Consider the following 15,539-nt stretch of genomic DNA (forward strand, 5'->3'; position numbering starts at 1 on the left):
GGTCCGAGTAGCTAAAATGAACAACTCAGGAGACTACAGATGCTGGCGAGGATGTGGAGGAACAGGAACCCTCCTGCACTGTTGGTGGGAATGCGAACTGGTGCAGCCGCTCTGGAAAACAGTGTGGAGGGTCCTCAAAAAGTTCAAAATAGAACTACCCTATGACCCAGCTAGAAATTTACCCAAGGGATGCAGGAGTGCTGATTCATAGCGGCACATGTACCCCAATGTTTATGGAAGCACTTTCAACAATAGCCAGATTATGGAAAGAGCCCAAATGTCCATCAACTGGTGAATGGATACAGAAGATGTGGTTTATATATACAAGGAAATAATACTTGGCAATGAGAAAGAATGAAATCCTGCCATTTGCAACAACATGGATGGAACTGGAGGGTATTATGCTGAGTGAAATAAGTCAGTCAGAGAAAGACAGGTATCATATGTTTTCACTCATACGAGGAACTTGACAGAAGACCATGGGGAAAGGGAAGGGGAAAAAAATAGTTTCAAACAGAGAGGGAAGCAAACCCATGAGATTGAAATACAGAGAACAATTGAGGGTTGATGGGGAGACGATGGAGGGGAGAAAATGGGTGACGGGCATTGAGGAAGGCACTTGGGATGAGCACTGATGAGTATGTAAGCGATGAGTCATGGGAATCTACCCCCGAAACCAAGAACACACTGTATACACTGTATGTTAGCTAACTGGACAATAAATTATATAGATAGATAGATAAATAAATAAATAAATAAATAAATAAATAAATAAATAAAAATAAATAAATAGTGAATGAAAATTGAATAAATCACTTGAAATATGTTATTTAAATATTTAATATTTAAATTAAATATTTAAATAAATGTTATGTTATTTAAAAAAATAATGTAAATTATGTTTCATGATAAACTAAATCATACATACTACTATATTTAAAGTTGTAATGGTTTAGAGATTTTTAGTTTTTTTTTTTATAAAATTTTTTTTTTAATGTTTTATTTATTTTTGAGACAGAGAAAAACAGAGCATGAGCAGGAGAAGGGCAGAGAGAGGAGACACAGAATCTGAAGCAGGCTCCAGGCTCTAAGCTGTCAGCACAGAGCCCGACGCAGGGTTCAAACTCATGAACTGCAAGATCGTGACCTGAGCCAAAGTCGGATGCTCAACCGACTGAGCCACCCAGGTGCCCCTAGAGATTTTTATTTTTAAGTTATCTCTGTACTCAGCGTGTGACTGAAACCCATGACCCTGAGATCAAGAGTTTTGTGTTCTACAGACTGAGCCAGCCAGCCGCCTCTCAAGTTTTAATAGTTTAACTACAATCAGTAACTTTCACTGACTCAGAACATTAATATTTTCAGCCATTTTAAAAGTGAACATATTTTATTCATTTCACCCTTCCAAAAATCACCAAAAACTCGGACATGATTTTAAAGAGTAATTTCAGCCAAGTTCGGAAACTAAAGATTAAGGGAATTTAACAAGCTTATTTTCTCCATAGACCTAGTGTTTGAGGAACTTGATCAGAATTTGTGGCAGAACTCATACCGGTATCGTCTAGACCAGGGTTTCTTAACCTTCGCACTATTGACATTTGGGGATGGATCATTCTTCGTTGTGGGATCCTGTCTTGTGCACTGTAGAATGTTCAGTAGCACCCCGGCCTCTACCGTGTGACCTCAAGTGTAGCCACCAAAAATGTGTCCAGAGAATGTCAGAAAGCCCCTTGGGTGGGGGTGGGGGGTGCAAAATCACCCCAGTTGAGAACCCCTGGTGTAGACACATAAGGCATGAGGAAGGCTAGTCGCATAAATAAGGGACCATAGGCTAAAATAAATTTAAATAAGAGATCGTCTAATAAAAATAAAGTTTGATGACGAAAAACAGTCGAAAACCTTGGGAGCCTACAGTGTGGGAGTGATAGCTCTTCTCCACCTTTGGCCTCCTCACATTTGACATGGTGGTTCACAGGGAGCGGATTTTGCTTTTCACCGATTTTTGCAGTGCCTCGCTACCTTGGTCGTCACCAAATTTAAAACAACCACCTACCTGAAATAAGAATATGTCAAGTGTAAAGTTCCCAATCGACCAAGCGTTGTGTTAAGCAGGCCTTGGAAGGAAGACAGGGATGGAGCAAGGGCACTGTTTCCTAAGAGTTCTGTGTTTGGTGAGGTCTGAAATGAGCTGAGAAAGTAGTCGCGTTAACTAAATTAGCATAGGTGGGAGAGAATATCGAGAGGCTCTGAGGGTCAGTTTGATGTGTCCAGTTGGCGAGGCTATCGTTCCCAGTTATTTAATCAAACGCTTATCTGGGTGTTGCTCTGAGGTATTTCATACACGTGGCTAACATGTATAATCAGCTGACTCTAAGTAAAGATTATCCCGAATAATATGGGTGGGCCTGCGCCAATCAGTTGAAAGCCTTTAACAACATTAACTGAGGTTTCCCTGGGGTGGGAAACCTTTCGCCTGTCCACAGCAGCTTCAGCTTTTGCTCCCGAGTTTCTGGCTTGCAGGCCTGCCCCACAGGTTTTCAACTCGCCTTGCCGGCCCTCACAGTTGTTGGAATATGTATCTCTCCCTCCCCCTCCCTCTCTCGCTCCCTCCTCTGATTCCCCTTAAGCCTTAATGCTCAAGCTGACTTACAACAGAAGAACAACCACCGTTTATTATCAAGGGACAGAAGGAAGACAGGCCTCTATCTCATTTATTCTGTCTCCTTCTGGAGTCTGGCACGTGGTGCTCAATAAGTGATGAGTTGAATGAAGCACGTCATATTAGCAATTGCTACAAACACCTCTGGGGCATCTAAAACAACATTTTAAATGTCTTTGCTGGGAAGTGGGTAATTTCTATGAAAAAGGCATCGTCTAGCTTTCAAAAAAAAAAGTATTCTCATATAAGTCACATTAAACACACTGTTGAAAATGTGGGAAACGGAAGGCGCACACACTCGCGTTCGCGATCAGAACATGACTCGTGTCAGCTTTCGGTGCATTTCCTGGAGGCTCCTCTCCTCCCGAACCCCCACCCCGTGCAAATGTTTTTGTGCAGAGGCAGTCACGCTGTGTTTAAAATTTCTCCCAGCTTCCTCTCTTGATACGACTTAATCTTCATAAATCTCATTTTCTCTTTGTTTATTTAGTTTTCTGTTGAAAAAAGCAAAATCGATTAGCGCTCATTAATAAGATGTAACTTTGTGGGGCCCTTTCAGATGCGCGACCTTTTCCACGGGCTCTCTTTTTATCCTGCAAACAGGCATAGGGCAAGTATTTTCATCCCCGGGCTACAGATGAGGAAACTGGCCTGGGAGTCCCTGAAGAGCTTGTCCAGTCTGCCCGATGGCAGGCCTTCTGAAAAATACGCTCTTTCTCCTTTGCCACGCAGTCTTGTTTTGCTTGTTTTACGCCATCTTCTCTTTCGTGGCTAACGGGATTGATGGGTTGAGAGAGCACTCCTGTTCATCTTGTTCTGTGAGAAAGAACGTGCAAAGGCTCAGTAGCTCGTTCCATATCGTATCGTATGGTGTCAGTATTTTCCCGCAACTTGACAAGTGAAGCGCGCCTTTTTTCTTTAGGGGCGTGACGATTCCTGTTTTACTTCAATTTCTGTTTTCAAATTTAGGTCACATCCCAATGATGTTTACTGAGGAAAAGTGAACTCTGGAGAGCCACGGTTTTAGGCTTCGGGCTAGTCGCTGGTAGCCATCCCACTCAAAATCCACGTAATTGGATACGTACTTACGATGGACAGACAAAAGTGCCACATCATCACCCAACTCCATTGGAAGGGCGCAAAGTAAAATGAATAACTGAGTGCATAAAAGGTACAATTCAGCTACGATTAAAGAAATGCTCAGAGATTAAGAATGAGCACAGCGAGCTGAATCTCTTTTTCACATGAAGAAGTAACTCCGAATACAGCATTCTCTCCATTGGGGGTATACTCAGAAATACTAAGGAACTTCTGCTGTTTTGCTGTGTCCTGAAGCAAATCGTGCCACATTAGAATAAACAATTCCCTTACATTAAATATATTACATGAAAAAAAATAAACAAACAATTCCCAGATATGGCTGATTAAAATCGCATGTGATCACATTAGAGCACGAAAATATGACTTGACTTCCTTTGCCCTCAAGGAGCTCACACGTACTGCAAATAATAATGCCCCCCCACCCAGCATTTACTGTCTGTGGTGATGTCGTGTGCTGAGCGTGGCTCTAGTTTTGAGTTTTCTTTGAACCCACGCTGTGTAACTGTTCTTGAGTCTCGCACACAAGCTGATATTAACTGTGCTGCTTCTGGGTTTGACCAGTTTATGACTAAGACTTGCTCTCCTCCCCTCTCCGATTTCTAAAAGAATTGCACTGATGCTGGGAGAGGATTTCTGACCATAGGGACTTCCTGAATCTCCTTCAGAGAATACCACGTAAGTGTTGCCGGCTACCACGCCAGAGACCAGCTCAGCTTAATAGCAGCTACTCTGCCACAGCGACAGGGGCTTTGTCGAATTGCAGAAGCTATCTAGAAGGTACTTAAAGATGGTGTACATTCCACTTCTTCGAAAGGTCAGCTTGGGAAACCTGTCTAGAGAGATAGTAAGGATAAACATATCCTCCCAGGTCTGTAATATCGAGAAGCCAGCATGGTTCTCTAGAGGTAAGTTTACATACCAGCATAATTCATGAAATTAATGTGCCGGGAGGTTCATAAAGGGTACAGTTTTACTGCTGTGTGTGTGTGTGTCTCCTTAGAAAATTTTGGGATGTTGCTATTATTTTTTAAATTAATTTATTTAAATTCAAGTGAGTTAACATACAGTGTAGTCTTGGCTTCAGGAGGAGAACCCGGTGATTCATCTCTTACACACGACACCCAGTGCTCATCCCAACATGTGTTCTCCTTAGTGCCCACCACCCTTTTAGCCCGGCCCCCCACCCACCTCCCCTCCAGCAACCCCTCAGTTTGTTCTCTATATTTAAGAGTCTCTTATGGTTTGTCCCCCTCTCTGTTTTCTATTTGTTTGTGTGTTTTTTGTTTTTTGTTTTGATTTTGCATTTCTTCCAATCAGTAACCCGGTGGAAAAATGCTGTCTGTGGTGAATGTTTCATAAGTGCTGTAAACCCACCTTTATGAAGATCTCAGGTGATTCACCAATAACCTGAAATCAGCCTGAATCTGCGTGCATTCAAGCATTCTTGTAAGCGGACACTAACAAGCGTGAGTCCGTTGTTGGAGACTATGCTGTGTAGCCTGGCAAATAAGCTCTCATTTGTTTTCATGTCCTTCATATAGAGGGACTGCAGACAAGCCAGGTCTCAGAAGAACGGAGGAGAACCCTCCTCCCTTCCCCGTGGGCGGTTGTGCCCAACGGGTGTGGCTTCAGAGATGTCCCGCCGAGTCGGGTACCCTAGTTTACCCTATGCCACGGACCTGGTAAACGTTGGGATAGTGGATGTGTCACACCCTCGAAAACTACAAAACATCATGACATATAAGGTAGAATCCTTATCGTAATAATCCTGTCACCTTCAGAAATAAAATGTGAAACTTCTGCTTGTGGATACTGTGCAGTTAGCTGAGGCCGGCCAGTAACTCTACTGTAACAACTAGGAAAAACTAGAGAAATTACAAAAATGAATCTGGAAAGGCGCCCCTGGGTTGTGGAAGAAATGAGTAGTAGATGAACTAAGATCACAGAGAGAGAGAAATTGCTTGCAGGTAAGCTGCAGACCCACAGATGTTTTTGGCCCTGGTGACATTTATTGATTCTGGGCACAGGTTGAGGATCAGGCGTGGCTTGGGCAGAGGGTCCTAGTAAAGGTAAGAGAAACCAACAAAGCTCTAACCAACTGGGGGCCTAGTGTGAAAATATTACAAACTTGAGGGGCTTCACCTTCAAAGCTGGTTTTCTCCACAGGACGTTTGCTGAGTTCTCAGGGTTCATAGGATGCGGGGAAGTGAAGCTGAAAGTTTCTAAGGGGCAAATGAAACCTCCCACAGGCTTATGTTCTTAAAAAGCAAGATGCCTCTGGGGGATCGGGCCGCTTCAAGCACATGGCTGTTTCTTCCTGGCCTTAAGGCGTTTGCCAGATTTTGGGATTCCTGGGTTAAGCGTCGGACTTCAGCTCAGGTCATGATCTCACGGTTCGTGAGTTAGGGCCCCACTTCGGGCTCTGTGTTGACAGCTCGGAACCTGGAGCCTGTTTCCGATTCGGTGTTTCCCTCTCTCTCTGCACCGCCCCCCCCTCCCCCCCCACCAAATAAACATTAAAAAAAAAAGACTTTTGCCAGATTTTGAAGCTTTGTAAGGGTAAGGAACCTGGAAAGTTGGTTTGAAAATGTCTGAACTCTTCTAGAGTTGAGGAAACAGACACCCCCTGGGCTCTCCATCAGAAGTAGGGAGGGCTATACTCAAGGAACTGGGTGAACCAAAGATCTGTAGAGTCTTACTAAAACTGGAACCCAGCCCCAGCCCAGTTCAATTATTGATTGGATTCACATGATCAGCCACTCATATCTAAGAAGAAAAGGGACACGCTCTCTAGTGGAATATAGCATCAGCAGGAACTTACATATTTCTAAATATCTGCCATACAATCAATAATATCTAGACATGCATGGATATAAATTAATATAGGCTGTACAAAAGAAAACATTTTCTAGATGTTTTCTCCCACTCTAAAGAGATTTTGATGTAAATGGAAAAGCAACTATTTATTTATTTTTAAGTCAGTTTTTTTTAAGTTTATTTATTTTGAGAGAGACAGAGCGAGTGAGGGAGGAGCAGAGAGAGGGAGAGAGAGAGAGAATCCCAAACAGGCTCTGAGCACAGAGTCAGACTTGGGGCTCAAACTCATGAAACTGTGAGATCATGAACTGAGCTGAAACCAAGAGTCAGCTTCTTAACTGACTGAGCCACCCAGGCGACCCAGAAAAGCAACTGTTGAATAAAAGTATGACGTTTATGTTAGTAGGTAGATAATTGGAATGAGATGCCTCTTCTTTTTCACTCATCCTTTACTTCATTTGATATATGACTTCCAGAAATGTCAGTCACACCTCTGATATTATTTTATGCTTCTTAATGTAACTTTATTTTATACTTTTTCTGTTCTTCCTATGTCTTATGTTTTTAGGTACTTATTAAATATTAGAAACTTGGCAATTAAAAAGCATCAAACTATAAGAAACGAAGTAGATAGATGTTCCGTTAAATTTAGCATTCTTATTAATGATAACCAAAGGCAGAGTTAGGAAAAAAAATAGAGAAGAGAATATAGACAGATAACTCAGTGGGAATCTGGTTACAAATTAATCTTAAACTGCAAAGAATTAGGAGTGGAGAACACAGACTTTTGCGTTGGAAGGTCCGTGTTAGGATCCTGCTTCATCGCTGTTCAGCTGTGTGACTTCAGTCAAGTGTCTTAACCCCTTTAAGCCTTAGTTTCTTCAACCCTAACAAGCAGAGGTAATAATGTCGAATTTGTAGTGTAATGAAGTTTTAAATGAAATAGGGCAAGTGAAATTCTTGGCGTGTATTGAGTGATAACTATTATTGTTGCTGTTGTTACTTATACCCCATCCATATTCTAAAAGTGGGGGTGGGGGAAAGTAGAGAAAGAGGCAAGAAAAAGAGCTAAAATGAGTTATGCTGGAGTGACCAAAAGGAAAGTGGAGAGGCATGGGAATGGAGAGGTAAACAAGGAGGGGAGGTTACGGTAGGAAGTTGGGCAGCTTTGCAGGCCGTGAGAATGAACTCGGACTGGAAGGTGGGACATTTTGAACCGGCAATGTGATCTAATATTGGGACAATTGTAAGTGAAGAAAGTCCTAGGACTTTGCCGGTCACATTTTATGATAGGAGAAACCAGGAGAGGCAGAAAGGTAAAAGGAACCGGGAAAATGCTGAACACTGCTAAGGACACACAAGAATTATCCTGAAAGAGATGGAAAGGAGCAGCATCTGGAGATTGACTCTATTACATTTTCAGAGATGTGTTATTTCACGAACCTGGGTCGTGTGCAGAAAAGTCTTCCCTGATCACATTTTCTGCATCTCCTCCCAAGACCAGGTGCTGTACTTCCATTCCTTCCAAAGAGGAATATGTAATTACGTAAAAAAGTTAAGCCGTGCTTATGTTTTTGTAAAGAAATGCTACATTCGTGTGGTTCAAGATGGTAAGAAAGTGTATGCAGTGAAAATTCTCCCTCCTATTCATTGTCCCCTAGGTATATGATTTTCAGCAGACAAGCAAAGCTATTGTCTTTGTTTCTTATACATATTTCTAGAGATATTATTTATATGTATTAATATAAAGGTTTTCCTTTAGGACATAAATGATGCCATAACACATATACTGTTCTGGACTGTATTTTTCTCTTCAACAGTATTTTTTGGAGTTTAGTCCATGGTAGCATACAAAAACCTTCCCTATTTTTTTTTTTTCCTTTACCAAGCTGCTTGAGATTCTATTTTATGGAATTATTAAAAAAAATTTTTTTTGATGTTTATTTATTTTTGACAGAGACAGAGACCGAGACCGAGACAGAGACAGAGCATGAGCGGGGGAAGGGCAGAAAGAGAGGGAGACACAGAATCTGAAAGAGGCTCCAGGCTCTGAGCTGTCAGCACAGAGCCTGACGCGGGGCTCGAGCTCACAGACTGTGAGATCATGACCTGAGCCGAAGTCGGACGCTCAACCGACTGAGCCACCCAGGCGCCCCTATGGAATTATTTTAATTCATGTAACCAGTCATTCATTTTTTAAACTTTATTTATTTTGAGAGAGAGAGTGTGCACGCATGCTTCTGAGTCGGGGAGAGAGTGGTGCAGAGCCCCACGTGGGGCTCAGTCTCACGTACCCTGAGATCATGACCTGAGCCAAAACCAAGAATCAGACACCCAACTGACTGAGACACCCAGATGTCCCATAACCTGTTCCTGATGGACACATGAACTGTTTCCAGTCTTTTGCGACTACAAAGAGTGCTACAGTGAGGAATCTTGTGCACACAGGATTTTGTACATGTGTATATAGATACTGAAGATAAATTTCCAGAAGAGAGATTGTTGAGTCAAAGGATCTGTGCAGTTGTGATATATAAGTAGATATTATCAAAAGTGCCCTTCCTCAAGGCTGTGACAACTTCATCTCCACAGTGATATATGAGAGCATCTGAATTCCCCAAACTCTTAACACAGTATTTTATATTATTTTTTAAATAGTTGTCAAATTATAGCAAAAATGGTATATCTGCAGTTTTATTTTACATTTCTTTTATTATAAATGGAATTGAAACTATTTACTAATGTTTAAGAACCATTTGTATTTTCTGTAAACTATTCTATCGTTAGTATTTTTCTTTTGTCCCCCCAACACTTTAAATATGTCATTCCACTCTCCTCTTGCTTGCATGGTTTCTGAAGAAAAGTCCAATGTGATTCTTTTCTTTGTTCCTCTATAGGGAGGATTCCCCGCCCCCCCTCTAGTCTTTTTCAAGATTTTCTCTTTGTCTTTGTCTACACTGTAGACATGGATATATGTTGAGCGTGAGGTACACTGTACATTTTTTTGGGTTTGTCCTACTTACTGTTCTCTGACCTTCCTAGATCTGTGGCTTAGAGTCTGTCATTAAGTTTGGAAAGTTCTGAAATGTTATCTCTTCAGATATTTCTTCTGTGTTTCTCTCTTTTTTCTCCTTCTAGTATTCCAATTACATGTGTGATACTTCCTTTGTCATTTTCCCACAGTTCCTGGATATTCTGTTCCATTGTTTTCTTTTATCTCCGCGTTTCAATTTGAGGAGTTGCTATTGACATATATTCCGAGCTCACTGGTTCCTTCCTCGACTGTGTTCAGTGCCCTGCTGAACCCATCAAAGGCCTTCTTCATTTGTGTTGCAGTTTCGGGTTTCTCGCACTTCCCGTAGATTCTCCCCTTTACCTTTCTCTTTTCTGCTTTCATCACCTATTGGTTCTTGCATGTTATCCACTTTTTCCATTAGAGACCTTAACCTATTAATGATGTTTTTTTCAAAAAAATTTGTAACGTTTATTTGTGAGAGACAGAGCACAAGCGAGGGAGGGGCAGAGAGAGAGGGAGACACAGAATCCAAAGCAGGCTCCAGGCTCTGAGCTGTCAGCACAGAGGCCAGTGTGGGGCTCAAACCCACGAACCTGTGAAGATCATGACTTGAGCCAAGGACGGATGCTTAACTGACTGAACCACCAGGTGCCCCTAGTGATGGTTGTTTCAAATTCCTGGTGTGATAATTCCAAAACTTCTAACTCTTACTTTGTCTTTGTACACTGTGCTTTTTTTTTTTTTTAACCTTTTAACCTTTTTGTGGAAAGCTGGATATGATGTATTGGGTAAAAATTACTTAGGTAGACAAGGCTTTTGTGTGAGATTTTATATTTATGTGGCCAAGAGTTAGGCTGTTTTTACTGTTGTTTGCAGTTGCTGTGGGGTCAGGGACTAAAATTTCTTCCGGTGTCTTTTTCATCTCCCTTGTTTTATCTGGGAGGCTTCCTAAATAAGGTCTGAGTCTTGCCGTTCTTGTAGCTCTAATAATCCCTGTATTATGCTGGAGCCTTCTGGGTGTCGTGGAAAGATGTAGAGGCAGGGGAAGTGTTCTCTAGTCCTATGACTAGGTCTCAGTCTTTTAGGAATCCCGAACTGGGTATTTCCTTTTCCCCACAGTGAGGGCCAGAGGGGGCTGGAGGGAATGATGACTTCCCCGTCTTTACATGTCAGACTAGAAAACAGAAGTCATATTTTTCTTATTGATTTATAGGAGCTCTTTATATATTAGGGAAATGAGTTCTTTATCTTGATATGAGATGGACATTTTTTCCATTTTGTCATTTATCTTCTGAATTTGTGTTTTCCCTCCATGCAGTTAAACAATGTTTTGTCTGTGGTAGAATTTGTCATTATTCCCTTTCGGGCATTTGGATTCTGTGATACAATTAGTAAGAACTTCACTACTGAGATTATGAAGGAATTCTTCCATTGTTTCTTTTACTATTTGTTATGGTTTTATTTTTTAATATTGAAATATTTGTTCCATTTAGGTTTTATCCTCACGTAAAGTGTGAGGAATAGATATTACTTATTTTTTCCCAGCTGTCTATTCAGTTGTTTCAAAACCATTTGCTCAATAGTTCATTCCCCACCTCCCCTGATTGCTTATCATGTATTAAATTATCCTATGTATTCAGGTCTATTTCTGTGATTTCTATTCGGTGTCATTGCTTTATCTATATGACAACACTACTCTGTTTTGAGTGTTATAGCTTTAAAATATTTAAAAATATTGTATGGCTAGTTACCTTCTTATTTTTCTTGTCAATTTCAAACATTTTTTTGGTCAATTTAAAATGAATTTTCTATATTAACTTTAGCATCCGAGTTTCTAATTAAAAAACATATTGGTTTTTTTTGTGTTCATGTTAAGTTTTTAGATTAATTTAGGAATGATTATGTACTTATGAAATTGAGTTTTTTCAATCTGAGAACACTACCTGCCTTTCTATTTGTTTAGTTCTTCTTTTGTGTCCCTAGAGAGCTTTAAATGTGTTTCTTCATGCAGACCTTGCACATTTTTGTTAATTGTATTCCTGGAAATTTATCTTTCTTGTTCCCCCCGTATTGTAACTACGGTCTTTATTCCTTCATTATGTCTTTTAACTAGTTGTTCTTGTATACATCTAAGCAATTTACTTCTGTGTAAATTTTTTTTATATTTATATTTATTTAATGCAAACATGCCATTTATAAAAATTTATAATATATGTATATATGTGCATATATGGCTATGCTAGTATATGCTTATTATATGCACAGTATAGTATGCATATAGTATATGCTCGTATATGCTTATTATACTAGAGGGTCATATACTTGGCACCATCACTTGTTAGCACTGTGGCAATAGGCATGTTACTTAATCTTTTTTAAAAAAAAATTTTTTTTTTCAACCTTTATTTATTTTTGGGACAGAGAGAGACAGAGCATGAACGGGGGAGGGGCAGAGAGAGAGGGAGACACAGAATCGGAAACAGGCTCCAGGCTCTGAGCCGTCAGCCCAGAGCCCGACGCGGGGCTCGAACTCACGGACCGCGAGATCGTGACCTGGCTGAAGTCGGACGCTTAACCGACTGTGCCACCCAGGCGCCCCATGTTACTTAATCTTTAGAAGTCCGTTTTTTCATGTGTAAAATGGGATAAGAGTACCTATCTCATACGGCGATTTTGAAAGTTAAAAGGGTAAAACACAAAAGCACTTAGTAGTGTGGAACACAGCAAGCAGCCAATAAATGTTGGCTCCAATAGTTCTGTCCTCTTACCGTTGAAGCTTACCTGTAGTCCACCAGGGTCAGAATAGGAACTGACTTCAACCTTCCCAAACACTCCTCTCCACTCCACACTCCTCACAATTTCCAAACCGGAGCCCTTGACTGAAGGGCTGTAGAGGAGGTGGGGAGAGTGTGGGAAATGGAGATGGGAGGGTGGAGGCCCAGTTACACCTTTATTGTAGGAAAGGAATGAAAGCATTCCATGGTGATGTGCGTTTGGGGGTCCAAGGAAGTCAGGAGGAGGGGACATGTGTTAATGAAGAAAGCAGTAGAGGTGGGCAGAGCGCTTTTTCCAGCGGCCACCTGAAATTTGTAGGGACTTTATTATACCTTACAGGCCATTGTTTACATCCATGTGTCATAAACTCACCCCGGGCCCATGAAAGGGGTATCAGCAATCACGGGGAGCAGATCTCGGTGGGGCAGGGAGGGTTGGGGAAGCTGTTTCCAGATCTGCTGCCCCCTATCTTAGTGCTCATTTCTCTTCTTGGCTCTCTTCACTTACCTCATCATTTATTCCCATCGGGGTCTAAGCACTAAATGATCAGCAGAAGAGACGGATGAAGAGAAAACCAGAGGGATTAAAATATTCTGAGAAGAGACAGCCTGAGAGAGCACTGCGATGGGAATCAATAATAGTATTTGCTGCATATCTCATGGGCAGAAATGTGGGGGGAAGGACATTAGGACTAGCCTAATGATAGCTCTTAAGTGTCTATTGTTTGCTGCCTGTTTTATATGCATTTTTGCTTTTATTCCTAACAACAGTCTTCCAAGGCAGGTGTTATTAAGCCAATTACACCACGTGTGTGGAAAGCAAGGCCTCATTCCTCTTGGAGTTGGGCATCTATGTACCAACTGAAAAATACTTATAAAACCTACGCACACAGGCGTGGACCCAGGAGCTCGTGACCGTGGCGCAGCTGGGGGGGGGATCGTGAGGAAGTCGGCCAGACACGGCCGGTGGAGTGGGTTCTGGCGAAAATGGGCCGCGACCCACGGAAGGAAAGGGATGATCGCCTTAACTGTAATAGGAAAGCAGGACCAAACAGAGGGGAAGGCACCTTGACCCGCACGTTGACGGCGCAAGGAAGGGGCGGAGGCTTCCTGCGGCTCGAGTTCGGTGTGCAGATGAAGTGTGGGTTCGTCCGCTGCAGTAGCGGAGCGACGCCGGGAGCACGCTGCTCCTCGGCGGGGAAGCGCTCCGTCAGCTACTTAGCCCCGGCTCCCACCGCCGCATCCTTTTTAAAGTGACAGTCACGAGGCTGCAGGATTCGGAAGCGGAAATGGTCTTTGCTCATTGGCTCACCATCTAAACTCGGACCGAAAGAATGTGGTTGGGGACAGCTGGCGGAAACTGTCCCAGGCCGGTCTTCAGTGGAAGCGTCCACGTGCTGCTCATGGCCTCCCTCACCGAGCGTCTGGCCCCCTCTCCCCCCGCCCCCGCCCGCCTGTCTCCCTTCATCAGCTTCTGCTGGCAAAGTAACCCACCCGGCACACGGGGCCCGCGCGGCCCAGGGACGGCCCCGCGAGAGCCGGCGCTGCTGGCTGCCTCCGTGCTGGATGCCGGCCACTCGGGTGGTTTGTGAGAAGTGACACTTCCTCCCCGGCTTCTTGAGCAGTTACCGTGAAAGCCCACCGTCGACGTGACCGCCGTCAATGCCGCGGGGCAGGGCTCTGGTGCTTCCTAAACACGTAAGCACGACGCACGGAGTCAGCCCGCGGACACCCAATGACCTGGGACTGCGGCAAAGGGGTGTGGGAATGGCCAGGAGGGAGGACCACCTCGCTCCTCGCCCTCCTCTCCGCCGGGGCCGGGCCGAAGCACGCCTTCCGCCCCGGGGGCGGCGGAAGGTCGCTCCGGGTCGCCGGCACCTCCCGCACCCGAGAAATCTGCCAATTCACGACTCCCTCTCATCTTCCGGCGAAACCCTCTCGTCCCGAGCAGGGCCATTCCCAGGGCCTCACCTCCGGCCTCTCGCCGACTCCTGGGGCGGATCCCCCCCCTCCCAACCCCGCGCCCCCATAAAGAGGCTGCCTCCCTTTCCCGGCGCAGGGGTCCAGTCTCCGCTCCCACCCCGCGCCTCACTCGCACGTCCCGCGGACTAGAGCCGTGCTCAAGTCCCGGCAACTTTCACCATCTTGACCCGAGAGCCGGGCCATTTCTGAGACAATGTGAACAAAGGGGAGCGGCGGGGCGAGGGGCCGGCGGGCGGACTGCGGGGCGAAGGTGTGCGCGCGCGGGGGGCGGGGGGCGGCGCGGGGGGTCCCGGCGCCGGCCGGCTGTCCCGGGCTCGGAGCGCGCCGCCGCCGGGCTCCGGGGCCGGCCTGGCTCGGCGGGGGCCCCCCGAGGCCCGGGGTGGCGATTTCTTTCTTTGTCCCGGCCCGTGGCCGGGCGCGGAGGCCGCTGGCCGCGGACAGGAAGCCGAGCCCGGGCTCCGGGGCTCGGGCTTGCGCTTGCGGCCCCGCGAGGCAGGGCAGGAAGGAGCGGCTGCGGGCCCCAGGGCGCCCCCCACGCGCTCCCCCGACTCCGCGGCTGGCTTTCGACCGTGGGGGAGACCCCGGAACTCCTCGGTCGGGCCGCAACCGCCAGGGCGGCACGGCTCGCCCTAAACAGCGTGGCTGGGGGCAAAGAGGGAGTCCACTGGCGCGCTCGCCCCCACCCCGACCCTCCGAAGATGCGCGCGCTAGTGGAACTCGGGGGCCGAGGCGGTTCTCTGGCGCCCCCGCTGCCGGCTGCACCGCGGTCTCCCGGATCCGGGCTGCCGGCTGGACCTAAACATAGCCGGGTGTGTAGAAACCGATGCCGTCAGAAAGCCCCGAACAGAACGGTGGGCACATCTGCCTCGCCTGTGGGGGGGGGGAGGGGGGGTAGGGAGAGGGAGAGAGAGACCGAGAGACAGGAAAAAGACAGGGAGGGAGAGAAGCTGGGTCCACATCCATCCGGCTTACCTGCAGCACGGTTTGCGCCTCTGTGTGTCTGGCATTAAGAATGAAAGAGAAACTGCCCTTTCCATTCGAGCTCACCGAATCCCCCCCACTTCCCTCCAACTCTTTCAACTAAGTTTTATTTTATAATGCAAGGCAACACTGCAGAGTCCACGCGAAAACCCGTTTCCCGATGGCAGTCTGAACCTCCGTCGGTGTCTCCAGCCAGATTTTAGGTTGC

At 45.1% G+C, this 15,539-nt stretch overlaps 1 protein-coding gene across 18 annotated transcripts in view; it reads left to right on the plus strand.

Annotated features, from left to right (window-relative positions):
- The window catches only part of FGF9 (fibroblast growth factor 9), a 94,954-nt gene that overhangs the window by 46,583 nt on the left and 32,832 nt on the right, over positions 1–15,539 (plus strand). For 7 of the 18 annotated variants that reach the window (XR_008291956.1, XR_008291961.1, XR_008291987.1 and 4 more), the window contains one exon: positions 4,367–4,748. The exons of 1 other annotated variant lie outside the window; for it this stretch is intronic. The gene's annotated coding sequence lies outside the window, so the exon portion shown is untranslated. Of the gene's footprint in view, positions 1–4,366; positions 4,749–5,077; positions 6,253–15,237 lie in introns of those variants that run through there. 10 more of the 18 variants (XR_008292017.1, XR_008292035.1, XR_008292009.1 and 7 more) reach the window with 6 other exon arrangements.

The sequence above is a fragment of the Acinonyx jubatus genome, chromosome A1 (assembly GCF_027475565.1).
Source record: "Acinonyx jubatus isolate Ajub_Pintada_27869175 chromosome A1, VMU_Ajub_asm_v1.0, whole genome shotgun sequence".
NCBI classification, from domain to species: Eukaryota; Metazoa; Chordata; class Mammalia; order Carnivora; family Felidae; genus Acinonyx; species Acinonyx jubatus.